The sequence below is a fragment of the Lynx canadensis genome, chromosome F2, assembly GCF_007474595.2.
Source record: "Lynx canadensis isolate LIC74 chromosome F2, mLynCan4.pri.v2, whole genome shotgun sequence".
NCBI classification, from domain to species: Eukaryota; Metazoa; Chordata; class Mammalia; order Carnivora; family Felidae; genus Lynx; species Lynx canadensis.
This window is the reverse complement of record NC_044320.2, coordinates 53,596,117-53,601,649: the sequence shown is the minus strand read 5'-3', so window position 1 is coordinate 53,601,649 and position 5,533 is coordinate 53,596,117. Positions and strand designations below refer to the sequence as shown.

At 38.9% G+C, this 5,533-nt stretch overlaps 1 pseudogene; it reads left to right on the top strand.

The window, feature by feature from the left end:
- The first annotated feature begins 272 nt into the window (after nucleotides 1-272).
- LOC115506594 lies at nucleotides 273-401 on the top strand (annotated as a pseudogene).
- The last annotated feature ends 5,132 nt before the right edge of the window (nucleotides 402-5,533 follow it).

Below are 5,533 nucleotides of genomic sequence, written 5' to 3'. Positions count from 1 at the left end.
AGTATTTCTCCCTATAAAGTCTTCTTTAAAATGCTTAAATAATTACTGAATACATTTGGCATTCTTGGTAAACATAGGATTTGTGGTTATGGTATTTCTTACTCTGGAAAGACTTTATTCAGGCACCAACTGCAGTTAGATTATGCAAGTATTCTAATTGCTTTGAGCGGAAAAGATTCTTTTTCAGAACATTTTGTAGTAGTCCTGCTAAACAACTTAAAGTCATTATTTGGTCCTTCCTAGCCTCTAAGCTTATTCGAAATTGAAAACGTAGCTTTGCGCAGTGGCAGTTTCGGAGCCAATGAGGTTTATCCGAGGCGCGATTATTGCTAATCGAAATTGAAAATGTAATTGGAATTATTCTTCTTTTTCAATATTATTTTTGCTGTAACTCATATCTCTCTCTTCCTCTCTTTCTCTCTCTCTCTCTCTCTCTGTCTCTACACACACACACACACACACGCATATACACATGGATACACATAACATATTTTATAGAGTTTTATTTATAGTTCTCTCTCCCAGGTATTTTATATATAATACATTTGTGTATCTAAGCAATTTTTTTATACTGATGAAATATCATCATCTAATACTTACAGGCTTATAGAGCCACCACGGAAGAATAAGTGAGCAAGCATTTTGTTATTTTAGAGGGTCAAACTAAGACCAATATCTAGAAATTACTGGAAGCAGATCTCAGCACAACAGAGATTATGGCTTTCTCCCAATCAGAACTATTAAAACATAGAAATGGCTTCTTGGTGAGGAAGTGAGGCCTCTATTAACAGAAGGATTTAAGCAGAGCCTGATTTTATTTGTATTGAGAGAATCCTAATGGGCTTTAGTTGAAGTAGAAGACATCTATAATTCCTCCAAACTCTAGGATTTTAAGATTCTTCTTTAGTTCTGAACCCAAGTCACAAATCCATATTCAGAAATGCAACTATATAACTTTAAAGGATTTGCTAATAATATGTCTGCTCCAACAATGGCTAATTGGGTCCCAATCAGGTCTGACCAGGAATTACTGCCAAAATGTACAATTAAAAATTATACAATTTGGGTGCGGGCACCAGAGATCAAGTGTTACTTCTGGATCTGCGCTGGTGACTTGAACTAGCTAGTTTCCCTCGGAGCATCGAAGTCTTTTTTTTTTTTTTTTTTTTTTTAATATATGAAATTTATTGTCAAATTGGTTTCCATACAACACCCAGTGCTCATCCCAAAAGGTGCCCTCCTCAATACCCATCACCCACCCTCTCCTCCCTCCCACCCCCCATCAACCCTCAGTTTGTTCTCAGTTTTTAACAGTCTCTTATGCTTTGGCTCTCTCCCACTCTAACCTCTTTTTTTTTTTTTTTTTTCCTTCCCCTCCCCCATGGGTTCCTGTTAAGTTTCTCAGGATCCACATAAGAGTGAAACCATATGGTATCTGTCTTTCTCTGTATGGCTTATTTCACTTAGCATCACACTCTCCAGTTCCATCCACGTTGCTACAAAAGGCCATATTTCATTTTTTCTCATTGCCACGCAGTATTCCATTGTGTATATAAACCACAATTTCTTTATCCATTCATCAGTTGATGGACATTTAGGCTCTTTCCATAATTTGGCTATTGTTGAGAGTGCTGCTATGAACATTGGGGTACAAGTGCCCCTATGCATCAGTACTCCTGTATCCCTTGGATAAATTCCTAGCAGGGAGCACCGAAGTCTTAAGGCTTTGGGTTGAGAAAGATTGGGGTGTGAATGAGCTAGAGCCTTGCCCTATGAAATGAATGGCTGCAGCCACTAGCTCAGTAAAGCTTAAAGCAAAAGGAAACCTGTTACATTTCTCACAAGATTTAGTGTCACTGTTCATATTTATTGGAAAGTGATAAATGAAAGGTTTATTGAATTCTGAAGTGATTTTTATTTTAATCATTTGTATCCTCACCTGCTTTCAAGTGACATATTAGATTATACAGATATTAGATAATATGAGATATTGTGATTTTCTGTTCCATAATGAAACCAAACTTTTGTTTCTGTAAATATACATTAAGAATGGTGATGTCAGCCAAAATGCAAATATGCAATGGAGTGACAGTCAATTAAAACAACATTTTTTTCCATATAGTAAATGACATAACTAACTTCCATATAGTAAGTTAACATTTAAAGGGACACTAGTAAGTGACATTCTTTCCTGTTTCTAGAATCTGGTACTATTCTAGAATAGAAGAAAAGAGTTTCAGGATATAGTTCAGTGTAAGGGGTTCTTTGCAAGACTGATTTGGGTCCGCAGCTTCTAAGAGGATTCGTTATGATACCTCTATCAGTTGTTTGTTTGTTTTAGACTGACTAGAGTTTTTACTACTTTGTACGATGTACTGATAACATAGCTTTAGAAGTGATAATATTTTATACCATGTAACAAATACAATAAAACTTATCATAACAGAACCATACTCTTCCCCTATGAACCAAGTATAGTTTCTACTGAAAGCCAAGGGCATCAGAGCAGGTGTAGTAAAATCATTACACTTTGTTGCTGAGTCTCTTCTCACAAAAGAGGATGTCAATGACATGAGCAAGGAGACACGGCAGGTTTTTCCGGTCCTTACCCATCTGGCTGGGGTGGTACAGAATCCCTGTTTTGACTTGTACACTGGCAGATTTTATTATGCAAGCTGTGTATCTCAGCATTCGCCACAACCTTGGGGACAGCCAAGTGTCACTTTATTCCCAAGTTCATGGTGAAGAACTCACTTTAAAACACAGGGAGAGCTGGGTAGTGATGTGGGTTGCATCACGGTCTCTAACCCAATATTTCTTAGACAAGATCTTTCTAACCAGCTGATTAGACGGTGGCTTTGTGGCATTTGGCACGTTCATTTTCGACAGGATGTATCTGTTTAGTACACCCACCTGGTTCCTGTCAAAGAGATGACCCATTCAGAGAAACAAACAAAAATCTAGAGTTTCCGGGATACAATTGAAAGCAATAGGACTATGTGTCCCCTCACCCCCCAAAAGATTGTGTGGTATCTTCTCAGGAAATTCACTTAATATTATAAAGATAAAATGAATTCATCTGACATTTTCAAAGACATGTCATACTTGGGAATTTTCCGAATGTTCTGAACTGAAACAGAAGCTTTTAAATAAATGTTGGTTAAATGAAAAAAAAAAGGGGGGGCGGGGAGGGAGTTCCTTAGCTGATGTAAGTTTAGGTTAACAAACTCCTTGAAGACAAGGACTAGAATCCAGTCCACATAATTATTAGGTGGTCTAAAATTGTAGGCTGACTTGAATCAAAGGAATCTGTCTTGTGTGGAAAGCTCTGCTGGCCCTTCATTTGTGAGCGAGCAGAGTAGTCCACACATGACATATTATTTGCACAATGTCGTGTGAGGAGGGAAAGGCTGACTATGGTCCCATAGCACTTTTTCCCATTAGATGATACTAGAGTGCCACAATAATGCTGTACTTGAAACTTAGGCTTTGGAGTTGCCCCATAGGTGAGAATTAAATCTCACAAGTCTTCCTCCAACATTATTCAATCTGAGATACTTGGAGTGAAAGAGAGCACTGTTTGTAATTACACCAGGACAACACAACATCTTGACTATACAAAAAACAGTGTGCTCAATTCTGCTAACCCACCAATGCAGAAGGGCCATTAGGAACCCCGGCTTTACCCTGAGGGATTAACTATGTCTTTTGAGGCTGCAAAATAGGTGACAAGATTTGAGATTTGTAGCACAAATATTCTTTATCCCACCTCCTCAATTAGACCCAAACCAAGATCATGGTTGCCCTCCATGGTAATACCTACTCGGCCTCCCTGTTCCTGTATGAAATCACAGCTTTTAGCCAACCCAGAAAACAAAATGTGGTTCGCTAGAAACTCAGATGGGTTTCTTATTCTTTGCTAACGTGTGAGTCACTTAACTGAGAAGCTTGTGCTGTAAAAGGAGGAATGCGGGGATACGAGAGGCAGGACAGCGCAGGGAAATGTGTGAGAGTAAAACCAACCTTTCATTACACGCTGTTGAATTTATACCTTTAAGTGTGGTCAATGCAATGTGAACAAAAAGTGTCCTATGGTGTTTACAAGTGGACGAACAAGAGGTATCCATCGGGTCGCTTGACTCCTTTAAAGCAGGGCACAGAATCAGCTTGGTGTTGTTTTGCGGGCACAGTGTATGTCTCTGAGGGGTTACAGAGTAGCTCTTCCTACCACTAAGTAAAGACGACCAGAGTTAGGATTGAGAAGGTGTCTTCAGTCAGACTTAGGTAGGCTATTAAATTCTGATGATTTTTCTTAAAAGCTAATTCAGACGAAAGGAAGCTATGGGCCTGACCCATCAGGATAAATGGCCCAGAAGCAAGCAACCCTGTGGCTTTGTAGATTTGACTTTAAAAATCGAGTCTTATGGGGATATCTGGGTGGCTCAGTCTGTTAAGCGTCTGACTCTTGATTTTGACTCAGGTCGTGATCTCATGGTTTGTGACACTGAGCCCCAAGTCGGACCCTGTGCTGTCAGTGTGGAGCCTGTATGGGATTTTCTCTCTCTCTCTCTCTCTCTTTCTGCCCCTTCCCTGTGCACTCTCTCTGTTTCTCTCAAAATAAATAAACTTAAAAAAATAAAAATCTAGACTTAAGGATAAATATTAATAAAGAAAAATGATCAAACTGTGTTAGAATCTGGGGGGAAATACTTAAAGTATACTACATGGAAAGTGAGACTGAAAAAATGGGGAAGTCTAATTTGCAAGGAGAGAATTTGGCCTCTTCCCATGGAAAAATCTGATTTGGAGGTTTTTTGTTTTTGCAATTTTCAAAGGGTAAAGCTACCCTTTATGAACTCGTCTGTGTGCCTGGGGCTGCATCAGCCCCAGACTTTGTATATAATTTAGTGCATATTGGGAGTGGCAGTTTGGCTGGAGCTGGGCTTGAGGAGATTGAGGTAGCTAAGGGATTTGTTTTGAGGCTGTGCTGCCTGGTAGGCGCAGTGTTTTTACTAAGATTTTGTGCTTGTCGGGGTGAGTTTACAAGCATCTTCCTGCTCTATTTCAAGATGCCCCCTTACCTGTCGTGCTTTAGATCCAGAACACTTTGAATACCACCCACATGAGGCATGAAAGGGCTACGTATTTCTGCAATCCGTTGCCATGAGCTAATGGCAAATGTCATATCCCAAACTATATGTCTGGACAGTAGAAAGATCTATGTCGGCAAGCAAAATGGATTGATCTTGCACCGAGCTGAGCCACCATATCCCCTGCCTTATTTAAAACCAACAGCATTTTATTATAACTTAAAAAAAAAATTTATAACTTCTCCTGTAACTTTTGCAATGTCTCATTTTCTCTCTATTCTCACATCCAGTTAATTTAGCAAGCACATACTTCTGATTAATTATTTAAGCAACTAGAAAGTTTTCGTGGTTACCCATTTACAGGCATGTTGGGTAGGAATCCAACTACTTTAAGTAAAAAGACAAAATTCGTAAAGTAATTCCATTTTTATAAATGCTTTCAT